Genomic DNA, 20,783 nt, shown 5'->3' with positions numbered 1-20,783 from the left:
TATTCTCTTGTTCTATTCACACCTATTTTAAACAGTTTGTCCCTGTCCACATATGCACAAGTGAGTACTGTATTTGTATATTTTCATACCTTAGTTCCCTTATTTCTGGTATTAGCTTTGTGGCAGCAGTGTATTAAAAACACTTGCATATGACCTTGCATTAACAGATCTAAGAGTAATTAACAATTTACAGAGTTTTGGCTGGAGTAGTTTTTTTATGGACCGCCTAATATATACCCATACTGTGAGTGGTGGCGGAAAAGTTGTACGTACCTTAATATATTAGGAATATTACACAAAACAAGTGGTTTCCATTTATTCACGCCAAGTTTACAACCAAGGGTACTGCTGAGGACTGAAGTTCAAGCAGAAAGCCCAACATATATGGTATCCTGGTAAATGGTCATTGCGTTGTGGTATCACCATAAAGGCTGCTATCTCGCTACTGTACCTACATATCCACCTTGTCTCTTTTGCATTATTTATTCCTTAATATTAATAAACTTATTCTGTTGTATATGATAATCGCATGGTTTCCGGAGCAATGCAGGTTCGCTGGGCAGGAGGAGAATGGGCTGTGGATATTGGAACTTACAGCCAGTTGGTCCTGGGGTTGGGTCTCCCGAAGCCCCGGTAGTGGAAGCGAGGGGGAGGTGGTGGTTGGACCCATTCTTGGCGCCTGAGGTCTGGCGCCACCTCCATCAGCACCTCGGCATCAGGCAGGCTGTGAGATGGAGCCAGCAGCAGGGCGGCCATCACAAGCATCAGCACACTTACCTGCCCACACAGAGGTAACGTGTTATATATGCATGTTTAACATAAGCTGGGTTAGGTGTGAGTACATTGGAGCTTAGCACATCAAGTTCAAGTAAATTTATTTATTATTTATTTATTTTATTATTTACACACACACACACACACACACACACACACACACACACACACACACACACACACAAATAAGTGAGTACACACACAGACCTGGGGGTTAATATCGCACTTGACCTTTCCTCTGAAGCCCACATCAAAAGGATATCATCAGTGGCATATGCAAGGCTGGCCAACATAAGAACTGCCTTTAGGAACTTGTGTAAAGAATCATTTAGAACTTCCACATATGTCAGATCAATCCTGGAGTATGCAGCTCCAGCTTGGAGTCCGTATTTAGTCAAGCACTAGACTAAATTGCTGAAGGTTCAAAGGTATGCCACCAGACTAGTACCCGAGCTGAGGGGTATGAGGTACAAGGAGAGACTACGAGAACTGAACCTCACGTCGCTGGAAGAAAGAAGAGTTAAGGGAGATGTGATCACCACATACAAGATTCGCAGAGGAATTGATAGCATAGATAAAGCCAGTTTATTTAACATGGAGAACGTGCACAAAGGGACACTAGGTGGAAACTGCGTACCCAAATGAGCCAAAGAGACATTAGAAAGAACTTTTTAGCGTCAGAATAGTTAACAAATGAAATGCATTAGGCAGTGATGTGGTGGTGGCAGACTCCATTCACAATTCCAAATGTAGATATAATAGAGCCCAGTAGGCTCATGAATCTGTACACCAGTTGATTGACGGTTGAGAGGCGGGACCAAAAAGCCGAAGCTCAACCCCCCCACAAGCACAAGTTCAAGTGAGTACACGGTGTATGCAAAGTGTACTATGCACCTTGGCGTATCTGGTACCTTAGTCTCTAGACCAAACTGACTGTACAAAAATGTTGGTAGTCGTGAGACTGTTTACCCAACATCTGACAGCGCTCAGTGGTTGCTTCTGGCTGTCTGGGTTCGAATCTTTCTGGGATGTGGAGTTTTCGATTACATGTTGGCTTGGGGACCATTCAAGCTTGTTCGCAATTGTGTGTGTAAAAAGTAAAGTGAAGTGTAAAAAGTAAATAAAAAGTGACAATGAACTAAAATAATCAAGAAGAACTAACGAAACAATTATTTAAGTCACAGCAATTAGGCATTAACAATAATACGGCAAAAAGTACAAAGTTGTAAACTCACTAAGTTCATGGCAGAGCCTTGCAGTGATGTGAGGACAGGAGAGGAATGGCTGGCTGTGCCGCTGCAGTGATGCACAGCCCCGTGCATCTCATTATATCTCCTGCACAACCCCACAGGACCTGATGAGAGGGGGGGGGAGAGAGAGAGATGGGGCAGCACAACCAGGATGCAGGATGACGCCTCAAAGGACGTCACTACCTCCGTTTCCGGCGGCCAGGTGGCGGTCTGGAGGTTCCTGGGCCCCTTCGTCTTGTAGCAACACCCTCAGAAACGGCCTCAGAGTTCACTCTTTATCTTCAGAATCCGTGAAGATTTGAGAAGCAATAACCGATAAAGAGAGTAGATGGCGACTTGTGATATTTTGTAGGGGGATGAGGGGAGGGGTCGACGATATAATCTGCTTGTACCGAGTATGATGGTGGGATGATCTGCCGACACTGTTGACCAGGAGTGTCCCGGCTGTGGACACTGGTCTAGGACACCCTCCCTCCTACACACATTACCTTCCCCTCTCGCCCCTGTCATCTCCCCCTCGCTCCCACACGCCCTTTTAAACCCTCGCTTATCTCTCCCTTTTTTCTCTCATATTTCACCCCACCATATTCTTTCTGATTTCACTCAATAGCTTCAAATCTATACGGCCATTACTGTGCACTTCACTCTGTCCTGATATTACTATATTGTTTACTAATCTATCCATATCTCGCCTACGGTAGTTGCACGTGGGGATCTACAACTCAAAATGACCTCAAACACACGATTGATTGATGAAGATTAAGCCACTCAAAAGGTGGCACGGGCATGAATAGCCCGTAAGTGGTGGCCCTTTTGAGCCATTACCAGTATCAAGAGCTGATACTGGAGATCTGTGGAGGTGCGACTGCACCCTGCGTGACGGGAGATGTCTCCCGTGTTAAACACACACAATTACTGAACATAAATCAGCAGGTAAAACAATAACAACCCCAGACAGCTTGCAACTCCTTTCTTTTCTGAAACCATTGAATATTTTAAACATAAAATACATACACACAGTCGAGTGTACTCTCTATATATGTAAAGCTCTTTTAAGTGCGATGTTACTGCAGTTCAAAATCCAGATGGAAAAATAATTTCAGGAAAAATTAGGGGGGGAGGGGACCTTTGACAAGCCGCCGGCTTCCTTTCCTCGCCGAGGCCATTTGTGTTAGTGGCCCTCAGGTAAATATTGGATCATCCAAAATACCTACTCAACCATATTTTCATGTAAATTAAAGGGTCTTAAACCGGGGAATGACCTCCAAACTGCAAAAGTGCTGTTTTTTTCAGCTACAAGACTGCTCTTATTGCGTGCAGGAGATTGGTCTTGTTATTGCGTCCACTTGGTTGTTTTTGTTGTTGCGTCCACTTGGTTGTTTTTGTCGTTGCGTCCACTAGATTGTTTTTGTTATTGCGTCCACTTGGTTGTTTTTGTTGTTGCGTCCACTAGATTGTTTTTGTCGTTGCGTCCACTTGGTTGTTTTTGTTGCGTCCACTAGATTGTTTTTGTCGTTGCGTCCACTTGGTTGTTTTTGTTGTTGCGTCCACTAGATTGTTTTTGTCGTTGCGTCCACTTGGTTGTTTTTGTTGTTGCGTCCACTAGATTGTTTTTGTCGTTGCGTCCACAAGATCGTTTTTGTTGCAGGCGATGAGTCACAATAACGTGGCTGAAGTATGTTGACCAGACCACACACTAGAAAGTGAAGGGACGACGACGTTTCGGTCCGTTAACGTCGTCGTCCCTTCACTTTCTAGTGTGTGGTCTGGTCAACATCATTTTTGTTGCTCCGTCTACAAGATTGTGTGTGGTGGCGTCTACAAGATTGTTACTGCTGTTTCGTTTGCTCAATCTCACAATTGTCAGAAAATTTGTCTGGGTGTTCTGGAAGAAAGGTTAGTAATGATAAAGGAATATTATTGTAGGAATACTGTACCGTGTATTTCAACATGAGAAGGATTGCAAGTGTTTATGTGATTGAAACTTGCTCACATGAGAGACGTTTAGTACTCGCAAGCGAGCGCAATAGGCTATAAGATCATCGAGGAGCAAATTTAATGAAAGTCATTGTACTAACCGACCAGGTGATGGAAAGGCGGGGAAAGAGAGCTATTGCTTGACACTGTAAACACATCTATATTATTTATTTGTTTATAGACATATCTAGGAAGACACGTCTAGGCGAGTAGGTAGATGAGTGACAGGGAAGGTGCTCCAGTGGATGAGGGAGTATCTAAGCAACAGAAGACAGATAGTCATAGTGAAAGATAGCTTCACATTAGCGAAATATTACTAGTAGTCTCTCACGTGTCAGTTCTAGGCCCAATTTTTTCCCAGGTATATGTAAATGATCTTCAAGAGGGAACAGACTCATTTCTCTAGGTGTTTGACGATGATACAAAATATGAAGAGAATTAATAGGGAAATATTACAAGAAACTGCAGGATGACAAGACAATTATATAATGGTCCAACAAGTGGTTACTCGAGTTTAACTCTTGCAAGTGCAAAATAATGACATTTGAATGCTGGATATAGGAAGTTGGACATTAGGTACAAATGGGAGAGGAAACTCTCCTAGAATCACGTTTCTAGGGGCCTGGAGGGTTAATGTTGCACCGAATCTATATATATCTGCAGTCTCCCGCGAATGGATATCACAGCTGTTTATACTAAGTTAGCCAATATAACATTTATCTTAAGGAATAATCCATAGTCCTGTATACTGCAAATGCCAGAACAATTCTGGAATGCGCGGAAACAACGTGGAATCCATATCTCGTTAAACAAAATAACGAAAATGGATGTCCATAGGTATGCTGCAAGACTACCTGAGCTGGGAAGTGAGTTACGACGAAACTAACAAATAATCTTCAAATCATTAGAAGATAGAAGAGACATGATTACTTCATACATAATTTTCAATGAAATAGACAACTAACGATTATTTTAACACAGGTGGAAACTAAGTCACTGAGACAGAAATATAAGAAATAGTTTTGTCAGTGTCAGAATAGTGATAACAGTTAGTTTTTAATGCATTTTATTTTGAGTTGAAATAATTTTATTGAGGTAAAATACCCACAAAGGGATGAGGTAGCTCAAGCTATTCTTACCCCGTTCAGTACAACGTGTTCATACATATATAAACTCAACACAAACAAAAAACATATTACCGAACATGCTGAGTGATAAACATACACATGTAGTTGCTAGACGTACACACATATACCTTTATGACTAGATATAGAGACAATTTGAAATAGGCACTCAGACAATTAGATGATCATTTGGTACACACCATGAATTCAGCCGCGTGTTTCTTGTCATCAGTTTTGACATGTGCATGAGTATATTTTATGTAGCTCGTACCCTCCTAATGGCGGTGCGGGAAGCGTAGTCTAATGACAGCCTCGGCAACTCCGAGGCTGCTAGAACACCCTAGTGTTCTTCAATAAAATAAAAACACTCATGTGTCGTGAACCAGTTGCAAATAATTTTAATTTACCTAAAAAAATTGTTTTCAAGTACATAGAAAATCAAGGAAACTGCATAAGGTCTTCTGGCCCATAGGAGGCAGCCACCATTTATATCCACCTATATTCATATTCACAATAAAATCACAATAACGTAATATAAATATGTATAAGTGTTTGGAGCCGGTGCGCGTCTGTGGTGTCCCGGGACGCTGGTTTAATCCCACTGTCCTGCTCCAAAAAGATTTTCTCATTCATACATATGTTTAGCCTACACTTGAAACAATCCGGTAAACCCACGTGTATTATATTACCCGATAATTTGTTCAATAACTCAACAACCCTGTTAAAAAAAATCTGTATTTATCCATTTCCTGAATCTAAAATTAACCGATTTATAGTCATTGTTTCTAGTTCTATTTTGTTGATATATTTAAAACTTTTTTTTATACCCTTTCATCCTTTACTGTATATACTTCACTTATGTCACCCTTTATTCTTCGTTTTTCTTGAGAATGTGCATAAGACCTTAACAAGTAACCTCATGAGCGTCAAATGAACACAAAAACTAAGACCTTTAAAATATTAGGTTAAGGTTGCAACAAAAACACGTGCAACAGGCCATAGCAGATGCACGCTTGCTTGCATTTCTTCCAGCTGTTAATTCGAGTTAATACCTTCAAACTTTCGTATTAGTGACAGTATAAAAAAAAGAACTCGTAAATTAATTGACACGAAACATGATTTCACGGAGGTATTCTTTGTCACGAAGCATGATGTGGCAGCAGTATACACAGCACCTGTTGCTGGCTGTTCGTGTGGCTCTGACACGCACTTTGTCATGCTTAGTAAATCATATCTTCAAATCATAACTCACAAATCCCCCTAGAAAGTATCAAGACAAATAAAGGGGGGTGGAGGGTATCTTCGACAAGCCGCCGGCTTCCCGTCCTCGTCGAGGCCATTAGAGTCAGTGGCCCTTATGTAAATATGGTAATGATAACAAAGCTTCGGGTTAGTTCAGATTGAGGTCATCAAAATTTCGGGTTAGTTCAGAATGAGGTCATCAAAGCCTATTAGTAATTGCAAAAGGAATTTATTGCTTCGGTACAGTTGATAGTGAAGACCACAACCTGTTGACAACAATGGAACGAAACAGCAAGATGAGAGTAGCCTTTAATTATAGACAACGTCTCGCTTGTATAAAGCCTTTATTAATTAAATGCAACAGGTGTAGCGTTATCTATAGTTAAAGCCTATCTTATCTTTCTTTTGAATTTCCTATTTAAATAGGAAGCGCCACACGATAAATTAATGTATTTATGTATGTCTCGCAGTAGTGAATAAGACTGTTCTTAGAAGCAGCAGCAGATGGCGAATAACTACAAAAGTTTTATTGTTATGCATTCTGAATTGTTTTTGTATGTACAGCGTTGGTTCACAGGACCTTGTGAGAGGAGAAGCAACACCGGTGAACAAGTTAACAGCACCTGAACCGGCTTGTGGTCTCTTATCATATGTTAATAAACATGATTATGAGTGAAGGGAAAGAGCGAGGTTGGTGTATGGAAAAGCAAAGCTATACTGTACTCGCCTAGTTGTGCTTGCGGGGGTTGAGCTTTGGCTCTTTCGTCCCGCCTCTCAACTGTCAATCAACTGGTGTACAGATTTCTGAGCCTATTGGGCTCTATCATATCTACATTTGAAACTGTGTATGGAGTCAGCCTCCACCACATCACTGCCTAATGCATTCCATCTGTTAACTACTCTTGACACTGAAAAAGTTCTTTCTAACGTCCCTGTAATTTGGGTACTAAGTTTCCACTTGGGTCCCCTTGTTAGTGTACCACCAGTGTGGTTTGTAGAGCTAGGGGGTAATGAGAGGTGTAAGGTGGATATTGCACCACTATTTTGCTATTGTCTTTAATAACCAAAATGGCACGTGACTAGCAGACCAAGCATAGTGGGCGTTCTACTCTATGTTTACATAGATTTCGTATGGAACAATTCAATTTCTTTCTTTATTATGCACCCCATACCCATCCCGTGAGCGGTGGTGTAAAGGATTACAGAGGCACATAATCGGTTCAGGAACTGAACCCTCTAGTTCGTTTAGCTAAGCAAATAACAATCTTTTGACGCTAGTTACAAAATTATTAATGTTATATATACATGTACACATACTCATACATACATGTACATATATATACGTATACATATATACATATACATACATATTTAATCACCCACACAAATACAATCAATAATCTTTTGTGTCACAAGTGATTCAACAAGAGGCTTACAACAGCGTATGGAACGCAGCGGACAAATACAGTTGGGCATCAGCGCTCTTTGAACATGGCTGCAACCTTTCCAGGATATTGAATGTTTATTTCTGTGGAATGAAATGTCATTAAATCCTAAAATTGCTTTTAACTGCTAAACGAAGAATATTTCAGTAATATATTTACTCGAGAAAATACAATGACCGAAGCTAATTCTCGAATGCGGTGGAAAAAATGTCCACTATAGCCGGCTTTTGAAACAAATTATGTATACATATTTTTTTTACTTAAAATTGCCAAAAAATCTTGCGTGTCATCTACCATGACAAATGCTTGAGTAAGGGGAAATATATTATATTATTAAGGTAATCTCTCTCGTCATCCACACAACTTGAAATTTCTCGTGTCATAATTTCGACGAGATTCTGGAACGTTGATCGTGTGCAAACCAACTTGAAGATATATTATGTCGCTTGATGGTTATAATCATAGATAATTCTGAAATTTACTGTCCTACTTCTCTTTTTTACTTCGTCCTGAAAATCCGAGGGATAAAATGTATCGTGCAGACATTTATATATATATATATATATATATATATATATATATATATATATATATATATATATATATATATATATATATATATATATATATAATATAGTGGTTTTAAAGGTTACAAAATGTACATAGGTTAATACAATGAGTGTTTAAAGGCTATGGATCTCTTGGAGCTCTTCCGCTTCTGGGAACCGAGGACGCAGCAGGAGTCTCCCCTCTGGATCGCCACACTGAGGCGCTGAAACAAGAAACTGGCAGCCCTTGGGTCTCTGGTGATGTCAACGAGCCTGGAACCCAATTCTTTGAAAAAAAATCCAGACGCTCCTACCTCAGGGGCCATGCGTCTCAGACGCTATGGGAACAAAGGTGTATTGACCTTCCAGTCGCCTGTATTTGAGTGATTTAGCTGTTTCCCTGTGGTTGGCCGACCCACCTACTTGATCAGCAGTCATCTCTCTCATCAGAGACATCTCTGTCTCTCAATACATCAGCAACACTGTCTACAACAACAACAACAACTGCTCGCACGTAAGGGCCTCACCCGGGAAGCACAATCAGACTGGGAATGATTTGACACAACCAAAACACGCACACAGCCACACCATACTGTAACTACACGTAGGTAATTGCACTTAGATAATTACAGGAGAGACTGGATGAACCCTTTTTATTGGTAGGGAACATTGTCCCCGGCCCTCATAGGAGCCCACGTCCCCATAGAAGTCGACGTCTTCCACAGGAGTCCACATGTCCTACAAGAGAGATAAAAATATCTTTCCTCTATGCTGCTCCCCTTCCTCTTACCCCCCATCCTTCACACTTTATTTTCTTCTCAGCATCTCCCCCTTCCCTCTTTACCTTCTTGCTGATGTTGTTTTAAACTCAGCTACTGGGAACAAAAAGTTGCAAGTAGCACGGGGTATATTGAGCCCGTAGTGGACTTACCTGGTTCAGGACCGGGGCTGTGTCCTTACCTTCCTACCCCTGAAGCTCCCTACCGTCTTACCTCCCCCGTCTACCTTCCCCAAGGCCTCCCTCTCTCCTTCTCAATCTTCCTACCTCCCACATCTTCCCACCCTCCCACACCCCTCACTCTCTGCCTTACCTCCCACACTATAGGACAATACATAATCAATCAGAGACTTGTGAAGTACACGGAGGAGGAAGGGAAGTATAACACCAGGCAGCATGGGTTTAGAAGCCGCAGAGGGGCCCATACAACTATAGCCCTGATCTACGAACATATAGCCAACGCAGTGTCGAAAAAAGATCAGTGTAATATAGTGCTTAGAGACGTTTCGAAAGCCAAAAGTGTGGCACACAGACCTAAAATATAAGAGATCTGAACTATGACTTCCTGAGAGATTTACTGCTACTTTCTGCAGCTTTATAGACAACAGAACTGCTAGGCTTAATATCGGCAGCTACTTGGGTGCCGACTAAACAAAGCCAAAGCAGCCTTAGGAAAACTGAGGAGATTCCGAAACCTCAGTACAAACATTCAGATACACATATATAAGGCTCTAGTTCGGCCGCATCTAGAGTATCCCCCAGTACCACTACACACCTTAAAGAAAACTAACATGCAGAAACTGCAAGCAGTGCAAAATAAGGCGCTAAGGAGAGCAGCAAAACACAGTTCACCATATGATCAGACAATCCAGGAGCTCCATGAACTCCTGAACATACAGCCACTGAACATCAGACTGCCCAAGCCATCAGGGTGTGGAACACCATCGAAATGTTAGAGGACCCAATGTTAGAAAGATTACTCCAAGATGAGACGCCCCACTCCCACAGCTGGTGGCCCAAGATGAGACGTCCTACTCCCACAGCTGGTGGCCCAAGATGAGACGTCCCACTCCCACAGCTGGTGGCCCAAGATGAGACGTCCCACTCCCACAGCTGGTGGCCCAAGATGAGACGTCCCACTCCCACAGCTGGTGGCCCAAGATGAGACGCCCCGCTCCCACAGCTGGTGGCCCAAGATGAGACGTCCCACTCCCACAGCTGGTGGCCCAAGATGAGACGCCCCGCTCCCACAGCTGGTGGCCCAAGATGAGACGTCCCACTCCCACAGCTGGTGGCCCAAGAGCCTCGAATTACTAGATGAAAACCCAGCCCCACAGTACATAATTCCCAGATGAAATATGACCAGAAATCCTTCCCCCAATAATTGGAAAAAATCGAGTATGTATGTGTATATTTATATATGTATATAAATATACATGTATGTATGTGTATGTATGAATAAATCAATAAATAATAATAATAAAATAAAGAGCCTTAAACAGAACAACATGTGTGGAAGCATCGGAGTGTGTACATATGAACACTACACAGTATTCATCTATAGACATCCACATATGGTGAAACACATGTGAAGAACCCCACACACACTCACAGCTCCCTGACAAGAGAGAGCCAGCTTAGCTTAGCTGCCAACACCCACACATCGTGTCAGCAAGGCGGACAGCCCGCCTGCTTTCATACCTCTCACTGTATTTCCCACTTCTATACTTCCCTTCACCTATGCCTCTCCCTCATCTTTATCCCCCCCCCCCCAAAAAAAAGGACAATAACGTGCGGACGATCAGTAAAATAGGGATTTCCTGCAAACTTTTGTTCGTCTCTGTGGGACACATGCAACGTCAGGTAGCGGTTATTATTGGGTAGATTATACAGAGAGAGAGAGAGAGAGAGAGAGAGAGAGAGAGAGAGAGAGAGAGAGAGAGAGAGAGAGAGAGAGAGAGAGAGAGAGAGAGAGAGAGAGAATGAGAGAATGAGAGAATGAGAGAGAATGAGAGAATGAGAATGTGTATTGTACCCATAAATAAATGAGAACATGTATGTGGACACAGATTACCAAACCCTGGCAAAGTTTCTACTTTTCATATTTACCTGAATTTACCCGAGGGCCGCTAAAACACTATAGTGGCTTCTACGAGGACAGGAAGTCGGTGGTTTGTCAAAGATACCCCCTATTTGTCTTGGGGACTTTTTCAATCGATTTTAAAGTTCAACAGAATTTTGTCATTTGCGGCTTCAGCGGGTAGGCGGTTCCATGAGGATGAAAAAGCATCTCTTGTTCTCAGTCCTACATTGTAGCTTGTTGAGCTTGAACCCGTTGCTCCTTGTTTGACCTTTCGAAGAAGAATTCTGTATCAACATTCTCCAAACTGTTCAGTATTGTAAAAGGTTCGATAAGATCAGCCCTGACATAACTCGCCTTTACGTACAAGTGCAGGCGATGAGTCACAATAACGTGGCTGAAGTATGTTGACCAGACCACACACTAGAAGTTGAAGGGACGACGACGTTTCGGTCCGTCCTGGACCATTCTCAAGTCGATTGTGAAGGGACGACGACCGAAACGTCGTCGTCCCTTCAACTTCTAGTGTGTGGTCTGGTCAACAATTTACGTACAAGTGTTTGGGAATTATCATCCAACTCGGTACTCTAATCTCACAAAGTTCTGTGTAAATATTTTGCTTTCCTCAGTTGACAGATAAATAAGTATTAGTGTAGAGGATGGAATGGTGCCCCTAAGACCTTGGATAAGGGAGGAAGGGATTATCAGGGGAAAGCGCCAAGCCATCACGACAATATAGCACTTGGAAGGGGGTCGGGATAAGGATTTGGGATGGGACGGAGGGAAAGGAATGGTGGCCAACCACATGTGGACGGTCGGGGATTGAATGCCGACCTAACATTCAATTACCTAACCTAGCCTAACTTAACCTATTTTAATCCATAGGTTTTAGATCTCACTGTGGCATGATGACCAGGATATATCAAGCGCTTATGGCAACACTAACGAAACCTCTACATCTTTAGTAGACCAAGACGGCTTTGTTTACATCTATTTAACAGTTTACGAGCTCCAAAACGCTTTAAGAGGTCGTCCACGACAATAAACTGTTTAATAAATACAAATTAAGCCGTCGTTATCGAGGAAAGATGAACAGGTTTCGTAAAAGAACACGTAAATACTTGGTGAATCTTGGCTCGGTCACCACTTGGGCCTGCAGGAGCCCAGCTGTCACAAAAACGCCAAACAACGCCATGAAGCAATCAATAAACAGCTTTTTCCATGTTGAATTGTTCCCAAAATGTGTGTGTGAGTTCATTTTCCAGCTAATTGCCTTTATCTTAATTGTTGTGTAATTTGGTTTACAGCTCCAGTCATTACTGAGTATCGTTTTATGTTTTCTTGCGCAACACACGTACGCTACTCACGCAACACGCAACACACATACACACACGCTACTCACGCAACACACATGCAACACACACACACAATACACACACGCAACACACACCGTCAGCTAATTAGAACCTGGAGTGGATTAGTAATGTTTTCGTCCATGAATGATGTTAGTGCAGGGAGCATCTGTTGCGCCTGCCTCTGTTGCATGTGGATCTGTTGCGTGTGCCTCTGTTGCGTGTGCCTCTGTTGCGCGTGCCTCTGTTGCGTGTGGCTCTGTTGCATGTGCCTCTGTTGCATGTGCCTCTTGTAACGGGGGGTGGGGGAAATAGCTCTATCTTGTCCATTATTCCACCCCCCAGTTATCTAACGAGGCCGGGGGAAACAGCTCTCTCTAGTCCGTTATCCCGTCCCCAGTTAGCTAACTATTCTAAAGCACCCTCCAGAGTTCCTAAGGCAGCCTCTCTCGTTCAACACCTTGTAAACCTAGGTATTTGACTACCTAGGTGCTACGACTACAAGGCGCCGTCACTTGATCAGTTACCCGAAACTCTAGAGAGAATTCTAGAATACATAATCACTGCCACCAACGTATAAGAGAAAACTAAAGGAAAGAAATGAATAGTGAAGTAATTAGTGAGGGTTTGGGGTGAGAGGGAGAGAGGTGGGAGGAGCGAGGAGGGTCATTAGTTGAAAGTGAGAGTTCAGAGAGGGGTGGAGGGAGAGGTGTAGATAGGTAGAAGGAGAAGAGTAGATAGTAGAAGTAGAAGAGTAGATAGTAGAAGACGAAATGCTGCCACCATCCATTCATGATCATTACATACAAGACAAGGAATGGAACTTGTCTGTATCACAAAATTCTCAAATGATGTTATCAAGAGATCATTATTAGTAGTTCCCATCTTTATCATGTACTCATTCCAAACATGTACTCATTTATATCATGAACCCAGTAACCACAGAGGCTTTCTCAAATCCTCAACTCAAAGCTCTAGGGAGCAAAGTTAAACACAATTTAAATAATAAATTCATAATTATATTTCACATGAAGTATCATAATTTAGCAATTCAATTAAAATGTTCCAGTTTAATATGCAAAGTGAGTCATCATCCAAGAATTCGAGAACCCTACAACTTGACTGCCCCTGATCATCACACAACATATGTAAACACGACCAAGTCACCTTAATGTTCACTCACCGAGTACTGAGTCTAAGTTGAATAGAGAGGGGGGGGGGGGGGGGGGGTCTGTAGCTTGACAGAGACTGTCTCGCCCCTGCCGGCCGACAACCTCCCTGGTAGGGACGTCTTCTCTCTCTCGTCTGCTGCTCTGTCTGTTAATGCTCCATGCTGGATAGCTCTCCGAGTTTATATTGGGGAACCTAGTAGCTAACTCCGCCCACAAGTAGATAGCCTCCGGCACTACCAAGCCACTCCTCAAACGTCGGCTTGTTTGAAGGCTACCAGACTACAATTAAGAGCTTAGCGGAAGCAAGGTGAAATTCTCATGATCTGACCTCAGGTCACTTGAGGTCATTAACGCTTTGAGGTGTGAGATCTCAGGCAGACAACTGGCGCCTTTCCAAATCCGTCTGTGACTCATATTCTATATATATTTTAAATAAACTAACCCAAACACTTTTACAGTGTTACATCTCCCCTTCTCCCCGAAATAAAGTTTTTGCAACACTGCTAAAGCAAGCTAGCTGTGTGCAACAACTTTATTAACGAAAAAAAAAAATACATCCTAGCTAAACAAATATACATCATCCTACTCTAAAAAATGAAATATGTAGACAGACGTCCATTGTCTCTGGCTGGGCGACGTCACTGCTTGGTCTTGTAGATAATCCTGTACCACATTTCTTCAACACAACTGCCTCCGTCGCTTCTCCGTCGTTAACGCACAACAACACTTGGTCAACCCGAAAGCCGTTACTACTTGAACTGAGCACAGGACCGTGGAATTCGGTTGTCCCAGCTGATCTGTAATTGGCCCTACGTCAGTCACCATGAGAGACGTATATTGGGGTTCTTCACAGCTATAGGGACTACAAGTTTCGAGACCTTCATATAGTTGCCAACAGTAGAAATCCCATCCTACTCTTCTTCCTCCCTGTTGCTCCAGCACGCCTCCTTCAGAGAGCTACTTCTGACAGCCACATCAAGTCCGCATGACACAGGAAGAATCACTCAACAGAGCAACATGCTTGTAGGAGGGGCGGCCAGTCAAGGCAAACGATCCTGTCTTGCAATTACGCTCCATGCAATAATGCTGACACCAGCAAGGGACACTAGGTATCGTGTCTCAGCTTGGCTTATCTTCTTCTTTCTTCTCTCTTCTTTCTTCTCTCTTCTTTCTTCTCTCTTCTTTCTTCTTTCTTCTCTCTTCCTCCTCCCATGGGTCTTTGACAAGCGACCTGGGGTCCATTGGGGGTCTGTCCGTCCTGGGGTCCATCCTGGGTAGACCGATGTTGGTGGGACAGACTGGAGTCGTTGTTGCTCCTCTTCCATCATTACTGGGTCGTCTGGGGTCGTCTGCAGAACGACCTGGGGTCCACTGGGGGTCCGTCCGTCTTGGGGTCCACTGGGGTCCGTCCGTCTTGGGGTCCACTGGGGTCCGTCCGTCTTGGGGTCCACTGGGTAGACCAATGTTGACCGACCGAGAGGGCTGCATCTTGGGGTCCCCTGGGGTGGTGGTGGTGGTGGTGGCCCTGACATCCAGGTAGGGGCTGGTCGTCGTGGTGGTGAGGAACAGCCGTGAGTGTGGTATAAGGCAGCCGTCTCCCTCTTCTGTATGTGCGTCTCTCCTCTCTTCTGGCTCCCACCTGTGAAATGAACAGAAAGGCGACAATACGTGTTCCCAAGATGTTTGTGTGACCCTGTCGTTTGTATAGGGTTACACAGTCCTATCATACCGCTCTCCTCCTGGCAACAACTACACTTCAATTGAGTCTGGCCCTAGCTTCGGTGCGGGGCGGACGTGTTGCATCGGCGCTCCAGCAGTTTGGTGTTGTTTGCCCGTTTCGGCCGGTTGGGGGCGGGTGTGTGTCTGCTCGCCTGTGCTGACGTGGCGTTACGATGGGGGTCCCTCTACCCCCAGTCGTCCGGGCTCAGTCTGTGGGACTAGAGTTCTCTGTGCGGGCTGGTTACCCGGAGATTGCCCTGGCTTGTGAACTGCTCTCTGTCCCTGTGTTTGCGATTTATGGGGTTGAGTTGGTAACGGCCCGTAGGGCCATTGTGAAGTTTGCAGAGGAGGCGGCGTATCGCGATTTTCTCCGGCGATACGAGGGGCGGACACTGCCCCTGCCGGATGGTGCGGGCACTGTCACCCTTTCGGATAGAAGTGGTGCACTTACTTACATCAGTGTGCATGGGGCTCCCTTGGAGTTTCCAGAGGCTCTGCTACGGCGGTATTTCGGGCGGTTTGGCGCAGTTGTTAGTGTGAGAGTGAACGTGGTGTCTTCTAGTCCTCTTAAGGGTGTGAGGTCTAACATTCGCACCCTGGGCATGAGACTCCGGGCGGATATTCCGTCCTCTGTGCGCCTTATGGGGTACAACGTTCGGGTGTTTTACGCCCGTCAGCCGCGGACGTGTTATCGTTGTGGTCTTTTGGGCCATCAGGCTGCTGACTGTTCTGCGCCTCCTGTTGCACCAGTGAACCTCTTCAGTGAGGAGGATTTCCCGCCCCTTCCTGTGGGGGATGATTCGGTGGGTATGGACGTCTCTTCGGCTGAGGAGGTGCCCTCTGTAGCAGCTGTTGCTCCGCCTGTTGCGCCCCCTGTTGTTGCCGCATCTCCTCCGGAGGTTGGGTCCTCGCCTAGTGCTCCAGCTGGTGTCCCTGAGCCTCTTCCGCCTGCCGTTTGCTCGGTCCCCTCGTCTTCCAGTTCTTCCTCTGCTGTGTCTGTCCCGGTCCCTGCACCCTCGCCGTCTGTCCCGGCTGTGCTGGGAGATGAGGTGGATCCGGAATTCCCTCCTGTGCCTGGCCTGGTGCCCCGTGTGGTTGAGGAGGCTGCCGTGCTGCGGCGTGCGTCGGTTCGCTCGGTTGGTGCTGCGCGGGTCGCTGAGTCTGCCTCCGGGTCTGATGATGTGCGGCCCGAGCCTAAGCGTTCCCGGCGTTCTTCTGTGTGGGCTGATGTTGGCGACTTCGACGAGTGTCGTCCTTCCGTTGACGGTGGCGTGGCTCCGGATGTGGTGCACACTACGGTGGTGGCGGAGGTACACTTGCCTGAGGATGCCGGTGCCGGCGTTTCGGCCTCAACCTCTGGTCCGGTGTCCGAGGGTCCTGCGTCGGATGGCTCCGGTTCTTCGTGGGCGGTGGTTCCCCCTGCTGTAGTTGGTGGTGAGCGGGGTGGTCTGGTGGTGATGTTGAGAAAGGATGCTCGCTCTGGATGTTCTGTGGCTCCTTCCTCGTTACCCGTTTCCTCGGCAGCGGTTTTGCCGCCTCTTCCGTTTCCTGCAGTCCCTTCCGTGTCTCCTGCGGAATCCGTGGAAGTGCTATCGTCTCAGCGTCCGACACCTGCTCCGATGACGAAGGCGTGGCAGGCTCGGCGTCCCTCGTCCGCTGCTCCGGTGTCATCTGCTTCCTCGAAGGGCGTGGTTGGCGCTCCCCGGCCTCGTTATGCGACTTGCGTCAGTGACCTTAGGCATTGGCCGATGCCGCCGGATATAGATGTTCCCGAGTTTATGATACCCGCTCGAGCGCGGGGGGTCGAAAACCCTACCGACCTTGAAGATCTAGTCTGGGAAGCTTACAAGGCGAAATATCCTCATGATCTTTTCCCGGAGAAGTACATTTCTCACGAGGTTCCTCGCAAGTGATTTCTATGTATTTTGTGTTGCCTGGTTGTGGGGTGTGTATGTGAGTGGGTGGGGTGGGTATTGTTTCCCGGTTCCTGCGTGCTCCGGTTTGTATTGTGGGTTTTCTTGTATGGCTCGTGGGGGGGGGGTGTGCGGTTCCTGTGCGTTTGTGTGTTCGGTTGTGGATGTCGTGTGCGCTTGCTTGTCATATTGTGTGCCCTTCAGGCTGTTGGGGTGTGCTCTTTATGTGTGCATTATGTGTTTGAGGTGTTAGCAGACTTGTTTTGTCTGTTTCTCGCCTCTATGCTTCCCTTATGTTTGTATTACGCTGTGTTTATATTTGTGTTATGTTTGTATATGCATTTTTTGTTTTGTGGTCAGCCCTTCTGGCAGGTCGTCTTCTTGATTTGTTCCTTTGTCATTGTTCATGTGTGTGCTTTGTTCTTTTGTTCTGTTATATTTGTTCTGTTTTTATTGTACATTATACGCATGCTTGCATGTAAAAATAAAAATAAAAAAAAAAAAAAACTACACTTCAATTTTTAATAATTCAATTAACTCTGAATGATATTGACTTGGTGGAACATAAAACAGTAACAGAGTAAAGTTAGAGAAGAGAGAATAAGGTCATCACTACTTTTAACTTGTCACAAAAAAAAATCAACACTAATAGACAAAACACTAGCCTAAACTTAACTGTACCGTTCCTAATCTTAAGTACATAATTAACCATTACTCCCACCCTTAACCTACAGCCACCTACGTGACCCAGAGTGTTTCCCTAGCTTCTCCGCCGGTAAACAACTCCCAAACTGTTGTCACCCCTGTGACCAGACTATCTAACGTCGAGCGTCCCCAACGTGAAGTCTACTGACACACTAGTCCACACTAGCATGCTGTACAATACCAGTACACCTCGGGTTATTGCGTTCAAATGGAGTAAAACAGTCGATCGCAATAATCTGAGCAGAACCACACTTAAACTACTTAAGAACTACACCTGCCACTCCCCACTGACCTGGAGACCAGCGGTGGCTGGGTGTCCCCGTGGGACATGCGAGGTCACCTGTCACACTCAGCTGACCTGCACTACCAACACCGCTAAGTTCCCAAATCGCCAAATCTTATTACTAACATAAATCACTACACACGCAAGTTCTGGTGAACATTCCCTGAACACCACAAAACTCACAAAATCACTAAACACAACACCAGAGAATCACTATCTCCTAACCTGAAAAAAGTTCGCTAACTCGCGAATATTAAACACCTGTCAAGATCTCCCTGATAGCGCCTGAGCGGCAAAAAGACACGTGGGACTGAACAATGTTAAAAGAACACCAATACCTTAAACATTGTTCAACACCGCTGCCATCATTGTAACGGGGGGTGGGGGAAATAGCTCTATCTTGTCCATTATTCCACCCCCCAGTTATCTAACGAGGCCGGGGGAAACAGCTCTCTCTAGTCCGTTATCCCGTCCCCAGTTAGCTAACTATTCTAAAGCACCCTCCAGAGTTCCTAAGGCAGCCTCTCTCGTTCAACACCTTGTAAACCTAGGTATTTGACTACCTAGGTGCTACGACTACAAGGCGCCGTCACTTGATCAGTTACCCGAAACTCTAGAGAGAATTCTAGAATACATAATCACTGCCACCAACGTATAAGAGAAAACTAAAGGAAAGAAATGAATAGTGAAGTAATTAGTGAGGGTTTGGGGTGAGAGGGAGAGAGGTGGGAGGAGCGAGGAGGGTCATTAGTTGAAAGTGAGAGTTCAGAGAGGGGTGGAGGGAGAGGTGTAGATAGGTAGAAGGAGAAGAGTAGATAGTAGAAGTAGAAGAGTAGATAGTAGAAGACGAAATGCTGCCACCATCCATTCATGATCATTACATACAAGACAAGGAATGGAACTTGTCTGTATCACAAAATTCTCAAATGATGTTATCAAGAGATCATTATTAGTAGTTCCCATCTTTATCATGTACTCATTCCAAACATGTACTCATTTATATCATGAACCCAGTAACCACAGAGGCTTTCTCAAATCCTCAACTCAAAGCTCTAGGGAGCAAAGTTAAACACAATTTAAATAATAAATTCATAATTATATTTCACATGAAGTATCATAATTTAGCAATTCAATTAAAATGTTCCAGTTTAATATGCAAAGTGAGTCATCATCCAAGAATTCGAGAACCCTACAACTTGACTGCCCCTGATCATCACACAACATATGTAAACACGACCAAGTCACCTTAATGTTCACTCACCGAGTACTGAGTCTAAGTTGAATAGAGAGGGGGGGGGGGGGGGTCTGTAGCTTGACAGAGACTGTCTCGCCCCTGCCGGCCGACAACCTCCCTGGTAGGGACGTCTTCTCTCTCTCGTCTGCTGCTCTGTCTGTTAATGCTCCATGCTGGATAGCTCTCAGAGTTTATATTGGGGAACCTAGTAGCTAACTCCGCCCACAAGTAGATAGCCTCCGGCACTACCAAGCCACTCCTCAAACGTCGGCTTGTTTGAAGGCTACCAGACTACAATTAAGAGCTTAGCGGAAGCAAGGTGAAATTCTCATGATCTGACCTCAGGTCACTTGAGGTCATTAACGCTTTGAGGTGTGAGATCTCAGGCAGACAACTGGCGCCTTTCCAAATCCGTCTGTGACTCATATTCTATATATATTTTAAATAAACTAACCCAAACACTTTTACAGTGTTACACTCTGTTGCGCGAGCCTCTGTTGCGTGTGCCTGCTGTCTTCATGTAGCTTCCCTCATGACATTCACGCTACCACTGAATTTACGAGGCAATGTAAAACAGGTTCTAAGACGCAGTTGGTGATGGCGAAGCACATGGGTACATATATGGTTCGGTTTTCTTCGAGTGACTGGCATTCTACGCCATGTCTACTCCTACGTAATGTAGATGTCACTCTACCCTTACGACTCCCACTCTACGTGATATGTGCATTGTATGTGTTGCATATGTGGCGAGTGTTGTGTGTCTTATGCAGGAAATGTGTCAGTCCCCCCTCTAAGCTGCCTTGCAAGTGACAACTGCAATTGTTTACATCCACTCTACAGCTGTTTGCAGAAGGTAGCGGTCGGTTATATTACTTATAAATCAGCTGTGAAATGGAGTAATGTTCTTTCTGAATATTTCTCAATAAAATGAGGGGCAGACAAAGTACTGTTCCATTCATTCTAAAGTACGGAAAACAGTACTTTTTCAAAGTACTGTCTGAGTTAAAGTTTTCTGCTATGGTAAGTAGGACCCTTTATCTGCATAGAGTGTTTACACAGATTAAGTTTGACTCAGGGGATGACCAGAAATAAATATCTCTTTGATATCCCCTGAGTCAAACTTAATCTGTGTAAACACTCTATGCAGATAAAGGGTCCTACCTACCATAGCAGAAAACTTTAACTCA

The 20,783-nt window shown here is 44.7% G+C and overlaps 1 long non-coding RNA gene across 2 annotated transcripts; it reads right to left on the bottom strand.

Annotated features, from left to right (window-relative positions):
- Positions 1 to 303: 303 nt before the first annotated feature.
- LOC123745859 (uncharacterized) lies at positions 304 to 20,300 on the bottom strand. 2 transcript variants are annotated; one of them, XR_011225710.1, is made up of 4 exons: positions 19,624 to 20,300; positions 11,248 to 11,489; positions 2,010 to 3,909; positions 304 to 777 (listed from the first exon to the last, which is right to left on the bottom strand). It is a non-coding gene; the product is annotated as an uncharacterized lncRNA (long non-coding RNA). The 2 variants fall into 2 exon arrangements; XR_011225711.1 differs by lacking the exon at positions 11,248 to 11,489 and having other exon boundaries at positions 19,624 to 20,297.
- Between the last annotated feature and the right edge of the window lie 483 nt (positions 20,301 to 20,783).

The sequence above is a fragment of the Procambarus clarkii genome, chromosome 88, assembly GCF_040958095.1.
Source record: "Procambarus clarkii isolate CNS0578487 chromosome 88, FALCON_Pclarkii_2.0, whole genome shotgun sequence".
Lineage (NCBI taxonomy): Eukaryota > Metazoa > Arthropoda > Malacostraca > Decapoda > Cambaridae > Procambarus > Procambarus clarkii.
The sequence above is the reverse complement of the archived record's forward strand: the minus strand, read 5'-3'. Positions and strand labels throughout refer to the sequence as shown.